Source organism: Bubalus bubalis, chromosome 3 (assembly GCF_019923935.1).
Source record: "Bubalus bubalis isolate 160015118507 breed Murrah chromosome 3, NDDB_SH_1, whole genome shotgun sequence".
Taxonomy (NCBI): domain Eukaryota; kingdom Metazoa; phylum Chordata; class Mammalia; order Artiodactyla; family Bovidae; genus Bubalus; species Bubalus bubalis.
In genome coordinates, this window is record NC_059159.1 from 159,944,274 (window position 1) to 159,962,695 (window position 18,422).

General features: G+C 41.1%; 1 long non-coding RNA gene across 3 annotated transcripts in view; it reads right to left on the reverse strand.

The window, feature by feature from the left end:
- The window catches only part of LOC112583969, a 334,303-nt gene that overhangs the window by 44,077 nt on the left and 271,804 nt on the right, over positions 1 to 18,422 (reverse strand). Inside the window, exons 2-4 of one of the 3 annotated variants that reach the window (XR_006640887.1) lie at positions 12,691 to 12,858; positions 6,116 to 6,196; positions 4,413 to 4,446 (exon numbers count right to left, since the gene is read on the reverse strand). This is a non-coding gene — a long non-coding RNA (uncharacterized LOC112583969). The remainder of the gene's footprint in view (positions 1 to 4,412; positions 4,447 to 6,115; positions 6,197 to 12,690; positions 12,859 to 18,422) is intronic. The other 2 variants (XR_006640889.1, XR_006640888.1) reach the window with 2 other exon arrangements.

Sequence of the window (18,422 nt, forward strand, 5' to 3'; positions counted from 1 at the left end):
TATGTTAAAATATATTTTAATATACAGGAAATTTATTTAGACTTGCTTATCAATGCTTGCATGGTACTTTCTTACTACCTCATCCTCTGATCCAAGATAGCAATGGTTGGGTTAAAACTGACTGCACCAGCCATGCACTCATGGCTTCCCATTGAGCTGGTCTCCCAATACTTGTCTTTCCATTGGCAGCAGTGCCAGCAACAGTAAGGCATTCATTGAGCACATACCAGGTATAAAACAATGTATGGAAACTTCTAGAGATCACCTTGGCTCCCTGATAACAGTCAATGCTACCTTGTAGCTCACTAGATGTCATTTGATTTATTGCTTCTACCAATATAAATACAAAATATACTTTCTCTTAAAACATCACACATACTGTTCAAGTATATTTTCAGACTCTAATAAGCATTAAATGAATGTATGAAGATATTAATAAATGCTATAACAAGTATTTGAGAAATTAGGTACACATAGGTAACATATAATAGATCTCTGCATTAGATAGAAAACTGGCCATTGTCCCACATGGCCATAACCCTTGATCTTTGGGGCTTTCTTTTCCACCAAATAGGAATTACCTGGCTTTCTACCAGACAAAAATCGACGAGTCCCTATGGGATCCCTATAGAACTAGAGCAGCAGTCCCCAGTCTTTTTGACACTAGGGATGGATTTTGTGGAAGACGATCCTTCCACAGGCTGGGGGTGGTGGGAGGAAGGTTTCAGGACGTTTCAATCACATCACATTTATCGTGTGCTTTATCTTGACTCTAACGCTGCTGCTGCTGATCTGACAGGAGGCACGGATCTGAGGCCTGGAAGCGGGGGTCCCTGAGCTATAGATAGCTCAGCCAGTAGAAAGTCTGCTGAACCGCACTGACACTGTTTCACCAGAAGACACAGGAGCCTCATTTGCCCACGTCCAAGTCCGGGGTAGTTTTCATGACAATCTGAAGTCTGTGAAAATATTACAGCTGATAAACTAGTGCCGTCAATGAGTGGGTGAGGAATCTTTTCTTAGAAATGTAGCAAAGCTTTCTGTCATCAAGTACCAAAAATTTAAAAAACAGAAAGGGAGGGAGGGAGGGAGAGAGGAAAAGAAAGGAAGAAGGGAGGGAAAGGGAGCGGGGGAGAGAGAGAAAAAAAAAAGAAGAAAACAGGATTTCAAGTTTTACCCTCGTATTTCATGCCTAGAGTTTGGATTCACTCAAAGTATGCTATTTTCTTAGGGATTTTACCCAATACTGTTTATAATTCAGTCAAAATCAAGGCAATATGAATTGCATACTAACAATATCTCAATAAATACAGCATTATGCTTGAAAGACTAGAGGAATGCTAAATTTACTTATGGTTTGTTCAGGTAACAGCTTTGATGTACGCTGATGGCAAATATTCTGTGGTTAAATCAGATATGCTACATGTTCACTGTTAAGATACTACTTTACTTTATGCTGGTTTTCATATATACATTTCTATTTGGACACGACTGAGCCACTGAACTGAACTGATTTGGACTTTTTATTCCTTTAGGTGAAAGGGCATGACAACTTTTGTACACAGTTTTTAAAGGTTACTCTCCATTTATAGCTATTACAAAATACTGGCTATATTCCTAATGTTGTACATCCTAGTAGACCACCTTACACACCCAACACTTTGTACACTCCTGCACCCTGTATCACTCTTGTTCTACCTCTCCACTGGTAACCACTAGCTTGTTCTTTATACCTGTAAGTCTGCTTCTTTTTTGTTATATTCAGTAGTTTGTTGTATATTTTTTTTAGATTCTACATATAAGCTCTACCATACAATATTTGTGTTTCTCTGGCTTTTTTCACTTAGCATTTTTGTTGTTGCTCAGTTGCGCAGTCATGTCCGACTCTTTGCGACTCCACGGACTGCAGCACTCCGGGCTTCCCTGTCCTTCACCATCTCCCAGGAAGACCATAGCCTTATAGCATAGTGAAGTCGCTCAGTCGTGTCCGACTCTTGGCGACCCTGTGGACTGTAGCCTACCAGGTTCCTCCGTCCATGGGTTTTTCCAGGCAAGAGTACTGGAGTGGGGTGCCATTTCCTTCTCCAGGGGATCTTCCTCACCCGGGCATCGAACCAGGGTCTCCTGCATTGGAGGCAGATGCTTTAGCCTCTGAGCCACCAGGGAAGCCAAGCAAACGCCCTCCAAATCGATCCATGTTGCTGCAAATGGCAAAATTTTGTTCTTTCTTTTTTATGATTGAGAAGCATTCTTTTTTATGGTTGAGAAGCATTCTGGAAAGTATATATATCACACCACAGCTTTTTTTATCCATTCATCTGTTGATGAACACTTTAGGTTGCTTCCATATGTTGGCAACTGTAAATAATGCTGCTATTAACACTGAAGTGCATGTATCTTTTCAAATTACTGTTTTTGGTTGTTTGGTTGTTGTTGTTTGTTTTTTTTTTCTATATATACCCAGGAGTGGAATTGCTAGGTCATATGGCAGTTCTATTTTTGTTTTCATTCTGATTAGCAGCAATTTTATTTTTCCATTAATTCTACTTTATCCTTTGTAATTTTAATTTTTAAATTGTAGTTGATTTACAATGTTTCAGGTATATAGCAAACTAATTATGTCTGTGTGTGTGTGTGTGTGTATATATATATACTTTTTCAGATTCTTTTTCATTATAGGTTCTTACAAGATATTGAATATAGTCCCTGTGCTATACAGCAGGTCCTTGTTTATCTGAATATATATAGTAGTGTGTATCTTTTAATCCCAAATTCTTAATTTAGCCCCACACACACACACTTTCCCTTTTGGTAACCATCAGTTTATTTCCTATGTCTGTGAGTTTATTTTTGTTTTGTAAATAAGTTTATTTGTATCATTTTTTCAGATTCCACATATAGGTGACATCACAATGCTTTATGTTCTAAAATATATTCAAGAAGTATAGGAAAGTCTGAGAAATTTCAAAAATCTTTCTGATCTGAAAGTGATCTGTTTATATTGAAACTGAACAAAGAAAGAAATAGCCTTATATTTTCCCTGCTATTTGAAACAAGAAATAGTCAGACTTTGTAGATGATCCTAGAACTTGAGTTATTATTTTTTTTCTTTCCTTTGTACTTTGAGATTTTAATTCATATTGATGGAAGAAAATGCCAGAAGATGACCAAAGCCATAATAAGCTGGAACATTTGGAAAGAGTCAGAGGGGTATTTGCATGACTATCCCTTATTAAAATCTACCTTCCAATCTCATACGGGGAAGAAGTCCTCAGGAGAGCCCCTGCACTCTGTAGTTTGGCTAACCAAAAGTACCTTCAAAAGACTTTAAGGCAGTACCATGAAATCTCTAATTTTGGTTTTTAGTGGAATCAGGAGCCACAAGGTCAATAACAAGTGGAAAAAAATAATGTTTTTAAGTTTCCCAATGTCAGTCAACGTTTCAGTTATCCGACATTCAGTGTAAGGACACTTAACCATAGGTGTCAGTTTTGGCAGAGATAAAACACAGATTCACCCCACCCAGATTCACATACTAGGCACTGGGGTTGACCCAGATGGCCTCTCCTGTCCCCTTCATGAATGATGTACGTTGAGAGTTGTGGAGAAGAGAGGAGGAATTATTAAATCAGTCTCTTCCACCCCCAAACACTAGAGAACAACTGCAAAAGGAATTGATCATTAGTGAACACCAAGACAACCAGACATATTACAAATGCCACTCTCAGTAAGGTAAATGTTATCCTCCTTTGAACAAACAAGGAGACCATGTCTAAGAGAATTTAAGCAACTTTCCCAGGATCAGAGGACCAGGTAGCAGGGACATCTGAACAGCAAAATTCAGTTCAGTTGAAAACCATGACCTCCTACAGGCATTCTCAGCCTATTAAGCCCTGAGCCAAAGGCTGCCGGCCAGCAGGAAGGCAAAGATGACTCCTGTGTGATATATCTTTGACAAACCAAGCAAGAAAAAGTGGGATGTGGACTCCAGTGTTTCAATTCCAAAACCAGGCTCATTCTCCTACTTCAGCAACCTGAGAATGGGCCAGAGGACCTCGAAGCATCACAGATGCTCTTAGTACCCCAGTCTGGGGCTCAAAAAGGAAGGCCTGTTTTTCTGATCACGTTCATATTCTGGGTGTGCCCACACAGGAATATATAGCTACATCGTGTCTGCAGTGCCCTACTAAAATTACACATAGTCCTGTAAAGTTGAAATGCCCACACAAGTTTTAGAGAGAGCCTGGAACATGTGTCCATTATTTTTCTGACAACTACTCCCTTCTGGATGATGCTAATGGGATGTAATGAGAAAACTCATTTAAAAAGTCTCTGTTCCCCACTGACTGAAAGTTCATATTTTCAATCTTTGTAATTAGTCAGTCAACAGGTGTATTACCAAAGCGACTTACCAAATTATAAATGATGATCTGTCAAAGTCCAGAGCTATGAGAGAAAAGAAAAAACAACAATATATCAAGCTAACCAAAAGCAACAAAAAAGATGCAACTAACTCTTGAGAAAACTGACAGGTTAAATTTTATTCAAATTTATTTAGATGGAATGGTCTTGAGATGTGGTTAGCTTTGATGATCTACTATTGCCAGGAGCAAGAAACTTTGTATGAATGTCTGAAAAACAATTGTACTTGCTAGGTTTTCATCAGGATTAAATGGTGAGTCCTAAACATTTTAGTCAATAGCTTAATATGGATCAACTAATCTAGAATACAGTTTATAGTAAATCAAATTGACATGCCTCACAGTGTCCACCTTCTCAAAATTAAACACCATACCAGAATTGTGGTATAATTGACTATAGTGGATAGCCCATCATTCTCAACTTTCTCCCAAGCTAAACTCTCTCAATCATGCTTAAGTCATTCTTCATTCAGTTAGAACTTGTTTGGAGTCAGGCTTCATGAATGTCACTGAGAATGCAGAAATAATCAAGGCACAGTACTTTCCTCCAAGAGGCACAAAGTCTACTTTGTGGCACAAAGTTGATGGCCAAGTAAACCAAAAATGGCAAGATAATCCGATGGCATAAGTCCAGAGAATTCTGTGAATGTCAGGCTCAGAACCATCTCACCCAGTTCAGGGAAGGTTTTCAAGAAAAAAATTGTATACAAGTGAAATTATTTACAAAACACAGACTCACAAACTTAAAAAACACACTATAGTTACCAAAGGGGAAATGGGGGGGAGGGCGCAGGCAGATAAATCAGGACACTGGGATTAACATAAACACAGTACTATATATAAAATAAATAATCAACAAGGACCTATTGTGTAGCACAGGGAACTCTGCTCAATAGTCTATAATAACCTACATGGAAAAAGCATCTGAAAAAGGATGGATATATGTATACACATACACACACACACACACACACACACATATAACTGAGTCAATTTGCTGTACACCTGAAACTACAACATTGTAAATTAACTCTACTCCAATATAAAATAAACAATTAAATTAAAAAATAACTCATAAGTGTGAGCAATAGCATAACTGCCTACTTATTTAGCCAGTAGAAAATCAAAGGCATTCTGGTTATCTAATAATAATTGGGCTAAAGAATTTAGGGATGTTTATTGTGCTATAGTGCAATCTTTTTTGGATATTTAACCAAGGATGGCAGATAGATTTCTGATCATCTTTTTGTTTACATACACTCCTGCATTAGGAACCAAGATTCCCCAAGATTTTGCTACCTTTATCTTGGTATCTTGCTAACATAGATTGCTTGACTCTGTAAATAAGAGGGAAGGGAGGGACATATACTTCTGGATGTATAGACAATGGGGTAACATAATGTTCTAATAAATATAAACCTTCTACTTGTCAGCTACTAAAAAATGAAAAGAAAAAAGAAGAAAGTGTGAAGCTTCATCTACATCTTGAAGAACAAGTAAAAGTTTACCAGATAGAGAAGAAGGAAGAAGATTCCAGGCAAAGGGAACAACCTGTGGAAAGGCTCAGGGGTAGGGGAAAACATCGTATGTTGGAATAAGGCCTGTGCAGAGTCTCCTAGCACAGAAAACAAACAAATAGCATCAGCAAGAAAACAAACCTATATTGCACTCAGAGGTTTTGGAACTCTTCTTACCACAGCATAACCTAGACATTCCTGGCTGAAACAACAGCCACATGTCCTTGGGCATGGATTTCTGAGCCTCAATTTCCTCATCTGTGGGGAAAAAAAAAAAAATGGGAACAATGATATCACTCTGGAACATAATAAAAATAAGCTAATAGATTTGAACTTACTTTGAAAACTGACAACTGTTTTCCTTTATTTAGTAGACTTAAGATATAATTACTGATTTCTTTTTAGAAAGCAAATAACAAGCAAAAAATTTCTACATAATGTTACTCTTTTCTGTCACTTAAAAGAAAACTTTATCTTCCATTTCAACTAGTCTTCTATATAGACAGCAAGGTCTTTAGGTAAAACTCTGTAGGCCTCAAGTGACAATTCCAGTGAGATCCACTTTATCCCTCATTGACACAATATAAACAGACCTCCAGCAGGCCTGAGCCTCCTTTGATGAGCCTTTCTGAAATGTGCACATCCATATCTTAGTAGACGTATCACTGTCAGCTTTAGCTACAACAAAATTCCCACTGATATGTGATTCTCACTCCCATCTACTGCCTCATTCTACCACACTTTGAATTCATTTCTTTATTCAATTAGCAATCATAAAAATATACTGAGCACCTTCTCTATGCACAGAACGTTGCTCCAGTTAGGGCAACTATGTTTTCTGAAACACAAATCAGGTCGGATGTTCAAACAACCAAAAACGCATAGAAAGAACAGAGTGCTTCCAAGTGAGCCCACTATGGACAGAAGTCCAATGTACTATCTATCGTATGAGCACACTGTGGATAATTTGCCTATACAACATTTAAAGGGTATTCATTCATTGATACATTCAACAAATACTTACCGACTCCCTACTCAGTACTGGGAATGCTCATGATAAATAAAAACAGACACCACTTCTGCCTATGAGTTACTTGCCATTTGAAATGGGAGACAGAAATTAGTGAAGCGGTCATGGATACAAGTAAACTGGCAAATGTGATATAATTGCTATGCTATCAAGGTATTTAATTTAGTCAGGGAAGCCAAGGAAGCTCTCCTCAAGAAATAATGCTTCAGCTGAGATCCGAAGGTAACTAAGTAGACAGGAGATAATTCCATTCAGAAGGAATGCATGTGTAAAGGCACTGTGGCAGAGTAAGCAGAGGAGACTGAAAGGAAGCAGGAATAGAGAACGCCAGAAGGAAAATATATGAAGTAGGCTGGATGCAAAGAAGGTTAAGGAAGGAATGTTCAGTACTTATGTGCTTATACCAAGAGCAATAAGAGGTCACTGAAAGGATACACAAAGGTATAAGACATGACATCAATTTGATCTTGAGCGGCATAATATTTGTCAGGAGGACTATGTATGTCCAGCATTAGCAATAAATTAAGGGAAATACCATAAGATAAATTCTCCAAAGTCAGAGATCTTTGTTCACTGAGGTACCCCAAATACCTAGAATAGTACCTGGTTCATGGGAGGAACTCAGCAAATACTTGCTGAATGAATAATGAGACAAATCTTTGAGAGGATGGAAGAAGAAGCATCAGTTCCAGAGATCAGACAGGATGTTAAGAGGCAGCATGTAAGCTATATCTTGAAGACTAGGTAGGATCAGGCTAGTAGAGAGGATGAGCTTGGGCATTCTAGGAAGATATTTCAGGGAAAGAGGCCTGTCTGAACCAAGGCAAGGAGGCCACTAGGGCATGGACATTATGAGCCGTTCACCTTGGCTGGAGTACGGGCTGCATGAACGAATGTCATGCAAGGTAAACTGCAAAGGGAGGCTAAGGTTAAATGCTACAGGGCCACCTTGAATGCCAAAGTTATTTCCCAAGCTGATCCATATATCTTCTCTTGGCACTAGGAGCTCGCACTTACAGAAACATTTTGTGCTGCAGCAGGAGGAAACAGGCGCCAGGAAATACAACTCTTGAAAAGTAAGAACTCTACACCAATGTGATGATAGATTTTTTTGTTTGTTTTTATTTGGGAATTCCAGCATATGAGCCAGCCCTCCTCAGCACACCCTCCAGGGAGCCACTGGGACCGTCTTCCCTCTATCTGACATGTGAATCTCACCACCCCAGCCTTCACTGGTCCTATCCTTGGGGAGGTAGAAAAGAGGATGTGGAACTGAACAAATGTTATCTGGAATTCCAGGCACTGTCCAGAAGAAGCATGCGCGGCAGCTCAGTCATGCAGAACTTCTAAAGAAGTGCTTTTCCCATGGAGACTCCAAACCCTGTTTACTTGCCACTATTAATCTATGTTGAATCACACGTGGAGAACTCAGAACTGTTGGAATGAATTACCGATCACAAGAGTTATGAGTGTTCGTTGGAGGGAGGAATGAAATTCAAGATATGCTATTTCACTCTGTGTGTGGGTGTATCTCATTCCTTTCTTAATTTCTAGATATTAGGTTAGGTTCACTAAAAAAGTAAGTCTGGAAGTCAGGAGCCTCAGATGGTAATCCTGAGTTGCCACAAATGAGATTAAGATTTAGTTACTTAACCTTTCTGGATTTTCTCATCTATTAAAAACAAAATAGGAGGGTTGGGAGAGGGGCAGAGGTGGAGTCAGGGGTTGAGGAAGTGAATAATAGGAGGCATGCTGTGGCTGGACCATGCCAAAGTCTTTCACTGTGAAAGAAGCATTTAAGTGAGGGATGGTCCAGGGCAGCAGAAAGTAGGTGTTGTATGGAATCAGAATTGGTTCTGAATCCCAATCCCTTGCTTACTGGCCATGCGTCCTCCCAAGCAAGGCTCAACTGAGCACTCACTCTTTGCCTATTCCAAACGCTTTATGGTGTTAACTCAATTAATCCTTATAACTAACCCCATAAGGAGAATCATCCCATTTTTATAAGTGAGGAAATTCAGGCACAGAGATGACAACTTGCTCAAGGGCAATAGAATTGTCAGTCTTTACCACTCCATTCTTCTGCACTAAAAGTAAGATGGTAACTTTCTGAACCTCTTTTAAGATGTTGTGTTTCCATAATGTACAGGAATAATAGTAATACCAAGAATAGCTATCTTAGATACTATATAAGGGTGAGTTGGAAAACATTTTAGGTAAATCACAGGCTGACGTCTAAAGGACTTTCCAGCTCCAATTCAACAACAGTAATAATTGTATCTATTTAGCATCTAATGTACTCCAATACTCCAATAGGCATGTTTACCCCTATTTTTCAGAGAAGGACATTGAGGCAGCTAGTAAGCACTGGTCCTAGTACCATGCTGGTGCATCCGAACTCGAGTCTGCCTGGTCCTGCAGGCCCTACTCTTAGGATTCAATGATGCAACTCACAGGCCCAAGAATCTCGGCACAAAGAGGCCTGAGCCCACACAGATAAACTGGGCCAATGTGTTTCTAGAACTCTTTGACCTTCAAGTCACTCTGGAGTGAGAAAATGAGAAAGGCAAGGAGTGCGTCCAGGTCACTCAGTCATGAAAGACAAATGTTCTTGGGAATATTCAGAAGATGCTCTGCCTGCCTCCTATAAGCACAGAGGATAGGCCTCTCCAGGGACTATTCCTATTTACATTCACATGGTCACCAGCCAGTCGGGAAATCAAGCTGAATGCCTGGTAGACTAGAATATGATCCGTTGCCCAGACCATGTAAGCAGCAGCTCTCAGGCCTCCATATGTTTTAGATGGCCCAAGAAGATGACCAAGTACCAAGTGGGTGCTCAGGGTCAGACACCAAAGGCCTACTCAGGTGCGTGTCCTGAGAAAACCTGGGATATAAGGCTGTGGGCCTGGTGCAGAGGCCCAACCAGTTCTCACCACAACCCTGTCAAGAGCCCAACTTGGTGCAGTGTAAAGACAAGAAAGTCTTTGAAGCCAGACAGACTGAGGTATTCTAAATCTTATCATGCTGTTTACCTGTTTTATGTCCTTAAACAAGTGATGAGCCAATCAGAATCTCAGTTTCCTCCTCTGTAAAATGAAGACAGCAACCGTGCTTCAAAGAGTTGCTATGAGGACTTTCTGAGGGAATATGAAAATGAGTATGTCAAGGCTGTATATTGTCACCCTGCTTATTTAACTTATATGCAGAGTCCATCAAACGAAATGCTGGGCTGGAGGAAGCACAAGCTGGAATCAAGATTGCCAGGAAAAATATCAATAACCTCAGATATACAGATGACACCACCTTTATGGCAGAAAGTGAAGAAGAACTAAAAAGCCTCTTGATGAAAGTGAAAGAGGAGAATGAAAAAGTTGGCTTAAAGCTCAACATTCAGAAAACTAAGATCATGGCATCCGGTCCCATCACTTCATGGCAAATAGATGGGAAAACAGTGGAAACAGTGGCTGACTTTGTTTTTTGGGAGCTCCCAAATCACTGGAGATGGTGATTGCAGCCATGAAATTAAAAGACACTTACTCCTTGGAAGGAAAGTTATGACCAACCTAGACAGCATATTAATAAACAAAGATATTACTTTGTCAACAAAGGTCCATCTAGTCAAGGCTATGGTTTTTCCAGTAGTCATGTATGGATGTGAGAGTTGGACTATAAAGAAAGCTGACCACCGAAGAATAGATTCTTTTGAACTGTGGTGTTGGAGAAGACTCTTGAGAGTCCCTTGGACTGCAAGGAGATCCAACCAGTCCATCCTAAAGGAGATCAGTCCTGGGTGTTCTTTGGAAGGACTGATGTTAAAGCTGAAACTCCACTACTTTGGCCACCTGATGTGAAGAGCTGACTCATTGTAAAAGACCCTGATGCTGTGAAAGATTGAAGGCAGGAAAAGAAGGAGTCGATAGAGAATGAGATGGTTGGATGGCATCACCAACTCAATGAACACAAGTTTGGGTAAACTCCAGGAGTTGGTGATGGACAGGGAGGCCTGGCATGCTGCAATTCATGGGGTCTCAAAGAGTCGGACACGACTGAGCGACTGAACTGACTGACTGACTGACTGATATGTAAAGTTCCCAACACATAGCAGGTGTTCAAAAACGCTCATCTCCTCTTCCCTGCTGAGGAAGAAGAGCTCTTCTTTCATACCCGGTCCCCATCAGAAGATGAGAGAGTACCGAGAGAGATTGGAGAGGGAATACAGCTTCCTCTGAGTCAACATCAATCACTTATTACTCATTCATTTATTCATTCAGTAAAAATTTACCGAGCATGTACCGTGTGTTGAGCACTATACTGAATGCTTGAGAGGATCAGACATGGAGCCTTGCTATCACCTCCCCCACCACCCCACATACTCTCTCCTGCTCCCTGCAAGAACATCTGAGACAAAGAAGAGGGTCAGAAAGAACCATCTCCCTCTCAGAGGCAGGTTGTCAAGGAGCAGAGCCAATAGCCCAGTGAACCCACTGTGTGGTTGCAGTCAGGAAGGGCAATAGTGTCCAGGCGCTGAGAAATTGCTCTGTATGGAGAAAGGGATGGCGCAAATGCTACTCCTTTAACCACTACCTCCAGTCCCAGCCCTGCATGCACATAGGAGGTACTTTTCAGGAAGACAGAGTAGATTCCAGGGCAAAGCAGACAGGAATTGTGAATGGAAGGACTTTTGGGGTCTAAAGTAAAGAAATTTACAACTCTGTCTGTGATTCTTACCTGGGGAGAGGTTCCCAGTAGGAACCGAGAGCATACTCAAAAAGCCCCTGGAGACTGATCACTGAATTTTCTATCAAGTCAATTAAAAAGGTATCAAAGGAGTTGGGAATAATGGGGTGTCAGACTTATGGAAGAGGGTAGATATTTTTCTTATATATCTTATATGTAACCCAAATTCAGTTCTATCCACAATTAATGTTGTGATCCACATTCCACGTTCATAGAGTCAGGATGCTTCTGGGTGGGATGGGATGGGATGAGTTGGAAAGGAGAGGTGAAGCAGAACACTCCCTATCTGTAGAGGTGTGCCTGCCGGATGCCATGTGGTGGGCCATGGGAGGCTGGACTGGACAACTATCAAGGCTTCTCCAAGCCCTGAGGTTCCTTGCCCTTGGTTCCATGTGATAAAGGATTCCCATTTCCCTGAATTCTTTGGGTCTCCCTGACATTATTCTTCTACTTTCACTGCAAGCCAATCCAAAAGCACACAGGGTTTGGGATCAAAACTGTTGGGAGGGTTCCCATAGCACACTGTGCTCAGCAGCTGATGCATCCCTTGGACTGCCAGAGAGGTCTGGAGAGGGGAAGCCAGCTTCAGCTTCACGGTGGGGCTCACCATGTGGGCCTTCCCACAGGAGGCCACCTGAGGGAAGAGGGCTGCCAGCTAATGGCCCAAGGGGACTTCTTTCTCCTCTCCTCGAGGGGAAGTCCAGGCTTGAGAGTAGAAATGACTTCACCTTGCATATTCCTTACAGCTCTCACTCAGCAGCTGACAGTTCTGAGTCCTGAGGAATGGGAGAACTCTACACAGCTTCTATGGGTCATAGAAAGGGCTTATCCCTGGTTTCACCCAGAAAACAGCACACAGGAAATAGCATCAGAGGCAATCTCTAAAGTTTCTCATTAGGGTGCCTTGGGATAAAGACAGGGGCTAATCCTTTAAGCTGAATAAAAGTGGAAAAAGTTTAACTTCTTCTTCCAGATCTCTTACCCTGAAGCCACTGCAGACACTGGCAGGGAGCTCTGAAAGAGGCTTCATCTCATCTCTTGAATCCTAGGTAAAAATTTCGTGCTGGGTGGTCAGGTTGGTTTCAGCATGTGATCACGACATTCAGAGGCAATAATGTTGAGTAACAAGCATGAGCATGAAATGAGGAATCTGACAAATGTTAAAAAGAAAAAAAATTCCAGAATTATAATGTGTTAGAACTGTTCTTCTCTGCCATGTTTACTCAAGTATTTGATCTTTCCCTCCTCCCAATCTTCTAAATTTTGAGAAGAAAATACTTTGATCTTTATTTTCATACCATATCCTCTCACTGAGATTCGAAAGCTGTAAGCAGTATTACCCAACACGGGAGGGTTTAGGAAGAACATCCAAAAACGTACAAACAGCGAGCCATCAAATGCTGCTGAGGAAGTGGCAGAAATCCTGACCGTATCGCCACCATTATTATAATAACCACTTGATTTTTAGTTTAAAGAGCAGCATTAATTTTCTTTCCTGTGCATTTCTGTAAAGCAGCTTATTTGCCTATTAAAGAATTCAAACCATCAAGACAGAGAAACCTGGGAATTAGTCACCTTTATTATTAAAGGAGTAATTATACAATAACCACTTGACTTGGGTGAGGCAGCAAATGGAGCAGAAGGTCTACTGAGTGGAGCCTTAGGAGAAGGGGGAACCAAGTTTCAGCTGTCCACACACCCACAGTGTTGACCAGGGCAGGTCACCAGTCTTCGTAAGCCTCAGGTTCCTTGCCTCCGCACAGAATGGCAGCTTCTTCTTGACCTAAGGGTACTATGAGAACCACTTTGGAACCCTGTGTGTAAAATGCCTTTGTCAACTGTATACCTTCTCCAATTTGGGGCATGACAGACATAAACAATAGGGTGGCCTCTGGTTTATCATAAGTAAAGAAGGAACTAGCCTTTGTTTTAATTTGTATTTTATATTGTATTTTATATATATTTATATATATATATAATATATTTAATATTGTATTGTATATATAAATTTGTGATTTATATATATTATAAATAAAATATATTTATATTGTATATTTATATATATTAATTTATATATATATAATATATTTATATTATATGAATATTTATATTCATTATTTTTCAGATTCCTTTTCCATATAGGTTATCACAGAATACTGAGTAGAGTTCCCTGTGCTATATGGTAGATCCTTGTTGATAATCTATTTTATATATAGTAGAATGTATATGTTAATCCTAAAGTCCAAATTTATCCCTTCCCTCCACCTTTCTCCTTTGATAATCATATGTTTGTTTTCAAAGTCTGTGAGTCCATTTCTGTTTTGTAAATAATTTCATTTGTATCGTTTTTTTTTTTAGATTCCACATATAAGTGATATATTTGTTTTTGTCTGACTTACTTCTATTAGTATGATAATCTCTAGGTCCATCCATGCTGCTGCAAAAAGCAGTATTTCATTTTTTATGGCTGAGTAATATTCCACTGTGTATATGTACCACATCTTCTTTATGCATTCCTCTGTCAATGGACAATTAGGTTGCTTCCACTATTGTAAATAGTGCTGCAATGAATTTTTCAGTGGTTTTTTTCAATATGACAGCTAGTCATAGATTAAAACTTAAAATTGTCATTTTGAGTAATAAAGGAATGTGGAGAGTGGTGATGATGATGCTAAACTTAGAAAATTGGGCCTGAATGCTGCTGAGATGTTTAAAATAAATGTATTCCTTCATTCACTGGGCACTTCTTTTATGATGTACTGGGGAAACTGAGGCACGAGCCCTCAGTGTGACAGGGGCCCCAGCCCCAGAGTCTTGTGAAGGGATTAGCAGAACAGGGCAGGTGTTTGTAACAACACGGACTGAGGTATGCATTATCCCAGAGGAGGACACCTGATCCAGACTGGGTGGAGGGGAGCAAATTCCCTCTTAAATAGATCTGATGACTGAAGTCTAAGGGTGCACCTGCAGAAGCAGAGTGAACCTCCTTTAGTTTGCTCCAGAGTGCCCCAGTCTGCCTTTCCTTTTCCACCCTCGTGCCAGTAGCCTTTGGGGTCTGTCTGGCATAGCCTTGCCTTTGCACCTGTCTCTGAGGAGCACCTGTCATCCCCAGCTGCTTGCCGCACTGGTAGTCTTCGACAAGGCTTTCCGCCTTTAGGCATGGGAACAAAGGCCGTGGACAGGGTAGCTGCTGCTGCTAACCTGAGGCTTGAGCTCACGGTGCCCTATTCCCCGGGGAGATTACTCACCCCTACCTCCCAGGGGCAGCACCTATGAGTGTCTGAGAGGCAGAACGCTTCCACTATTGTTGGAGAGCTGCTCCTCCCCACTGCTCCCTGTGCATTTGAGCAGGGAGGATTAGGGTGTGTCTCAAGTTGGCCTGGGGAAAACCCTGTTTCCCCAAATACAGCACGCAATTATAACAGAGGGCACAATCCTGTGAGCAAATAATGCTGGGACTGGAGAAAAAGAAGCTAATGATTTATGTCATTTCCCTCTACCCCTGACTTTCACAAAGCTCCATTACTCAGACCCAGGACAAAGGTCTGAGTGAACCGGGGCCCTTCTCACACACGAACCATGACATGGTGAGTGGTTTGGGCCTTCTGCACAGAGTTCCCTACCTCTGCTTCTGTGCTTCGAGGAAGCTCCTACCCACCTCACAAGACCCCACTCAAACATCACCTCCGACCTGTAGTCTGTGCCAGCAGAGAGGATGGAGTTACAGTACCAAGTTCTGAACTGCCAAAGACCAGGTGCAGTGGAGCTGGGCATATCTGATACTACAACAAGCCAGGGTTCTGATAGAAGACAACGGAAGGGATATCAAGTAGGCAATAAACAGTGCCTGCTCCCCAAAACTGCATTTTATACTTTCCACCCACCATCTTCCCCTTTTGGTGATCAAAAGATATTTTAACACATGAAAAGTTTGAGAATTTTATGTATTTTGTCCAACCTTAACTTTCCATACTCAAAGAGTCAAAAGATGGACGCTTCCTTCATTTTCTATCAAAAATCTGCAGACCATACAATGAGAAACACTCACATGGTACATTTGAGCCTAATAACATTCCTATGAGGTAAGTGTTATTATTCACATTTTAGAAATGATTGAGGCATCAAATGATCAAGTGAGTTACGAATGTTTACCCAGTCAGGAAGGGTAAACTTGAGGTTAGCATCCAAGGCTTCTGACTACAAATCTAGCTCTTTCTCCACTAAAACCAGATACTAGATAGAGAAACAAAGAAACTAGCAGAAAAAAAGACAAGTGGATTATGCTAAAATTTTAAACAGAATTAACTACCGAAAGGAGAGAAAGAGAAGGAAGAGGTCCTCTTCTCTTCAAGATAAGTCTGAAGTCCACAGATATAGAGCAAAGACAAGTGTGGCCCCACTCCCACTAAGATCAAACAGGGTACTAATTAAAGTAAGGGGTTTAGGGAAGGCCATAGGTCTTCCCATGATTTCTTTTTTCCTTCATTTGTTCAATCACCAAAGCGTTCATGCAAGAAACTTTGGTTCAGTATCCACTCTGGTCAGCCCTTGCTGAATATGCAGAGAGAAGAGCCTCTGGCCTCCAGAAGCTTCTAGTCTCCGCAAGCATCCTGGCTTCCAGCCATATGAATCTGCTAACTATTGCCCTGAACACTCAGGTCATTGTTTAGACTTCCAAGCTTTACACAGGCCACACCCTCCTCCTGAGGAATGTCTTTCCCATCTTCTCTTCCTGAAAAAATCTTGCTCAGCTTTCCAAGTGCAGCCACATGGCCCATCCCAGTGCAGCTCAGGCTGTGGAACCCCTCTGAGTTCCTTCTCATGCTGCCCAGGACTCTGCCTCGGCTCTGTGCACTGGGGTACATGTAGAGGTGTTCTCATTCAGAGCCTGCAGTCCTTGCAAAAGTGAACTAAGGAAGTCTCCACAGCTAAAGAGGCCACCCTCTCCCAAGCCAATTTGATTTACCTTCCAACTCAAAGCAGGGGAAGTCGAATACAACCAGGTAATGATGGAGAAAGATGTAAACTAATCCATGGTAAGAAATCCTCACGGAAGAGAAGTTAATGAAGAGAAGGAAGAGGGTCTGTATGCTTTTGTAACTCAACAGCAACTCAGACAGTATTCTATACCCTTGATTCTGTCAATAAACTATAATTATTATAGCTCCATTTGTCAGAGTTAGAAGTTAATATTCTGACACTCTGATCTCTGAACAAGTGCTCATATCTGGAGGACATGTGCTAGTCTAGAAAAGTAACCTTAAACAACTTGTCAGAACTTGTATAACCCTGCCTGCATAGCCAACACTGCCCCTAGGTGGTAACAGCCCTCTGGTTACTGGAGAGGAGGTTTTATCATGGCACAGGGATCACTGTGGCTCCAAGACATCCAGTTCCATCTGCTTTTCTTTCATGTTCACCAAGGTACTTCAAGGATTAGTTTCCTCTCCTTGCTAGGCTTGCAATACAACTTAATGAAGAGAAGCATGGCCTATGGTAGCAAACTCTACAGTATTCAAAACCCAACACAACCATTTTCTTAGTTAGGCAACTAACATAATCTCTTTGAGGCTCAGTTCCCTTGTCTCTGAAATTATAACAAAGAGATAAGCACCAACACTATAAGACGTTTGTGGGAAGAGATGATCTAATGCACAGATGGTGCACAAGGTTTGCACTTAGCCCTCAATACACTGGTAGTTATTATTAGTGACAAATTCTTACTGTCACTTCTTTGATACAATATCTGGAAGGTATCTTTCTATCTTAAAAAATCAGGCACTGATATTTAGTTTCTACACCACTACTGTAAGAAGTAAGAATACACTGAGTCCAAAAGTTAACTTGCTAATGTCTAGGGACACTGATATGATAACATTCTTGCACCTCAAAGCCTTGGATCAGTCCCTAAAGACATTACTGCCCTGGCAGCAGCTTTCACTCCACCCTGAAATCCTCACACCCGCTCTAGTGCACCTGCAGTTTCTATACTGCTTTCCTGCTTCCATGAACTGCAAATGCCCTGCTCTGTGAACACTTCCCCTACCAAAATATCAGCTCCTGGAGGCCAAGGCATATGTCCTTCCTCCCTCTGTAGCTCAGGATCTGGCCTAGAACAAATCTTATCATGTACATACTGGACAAATGATTTTAGCAGGGAGAAAGAGGGCATTATTGATTGAGTCCATGAGTGACCGCAATGCAAGAAGACCTTAGTTCTCTTTGTATCTATTTCCCCTCAATTCTAATCATTTTAAAATATTCATTATTCCCAGTGTCCTAGTCTGCTTTCTTTCCACTCCCTTTTCCAGCATTCACTCCCTTCTCTGCTTCTATCCTGAAAACTCAAAACTGAGTGACTGCTATATGGCTTGTTGACAGCACTCATCAGTCCAGAACTCATGAAGTATCCCTTCCAAGAGTTCAATAAAAGTCAAGCCAAACCTGGACTGTCCACGAAGCACCTTAGGCTTACAAATAAAGAAGAAAGGAACATGGAATTTGGCTTCCAAGGAAGCTCAGTGGTAAAGAATCCACCTGACAATGCAGGAGACACAGGTTTGATTCCTGGGTCAGGAAGATCCTCTGGAGAAGGAAATAGCAACCCACTTCAGTATTCTTGCCTGAGAAATCCCTTGGACAGATGAGCCTGGCGGGCTACAGTCCATGGGGTCACAAAAGAGTTGGACATGACTTAACACTAAACAACAAGAT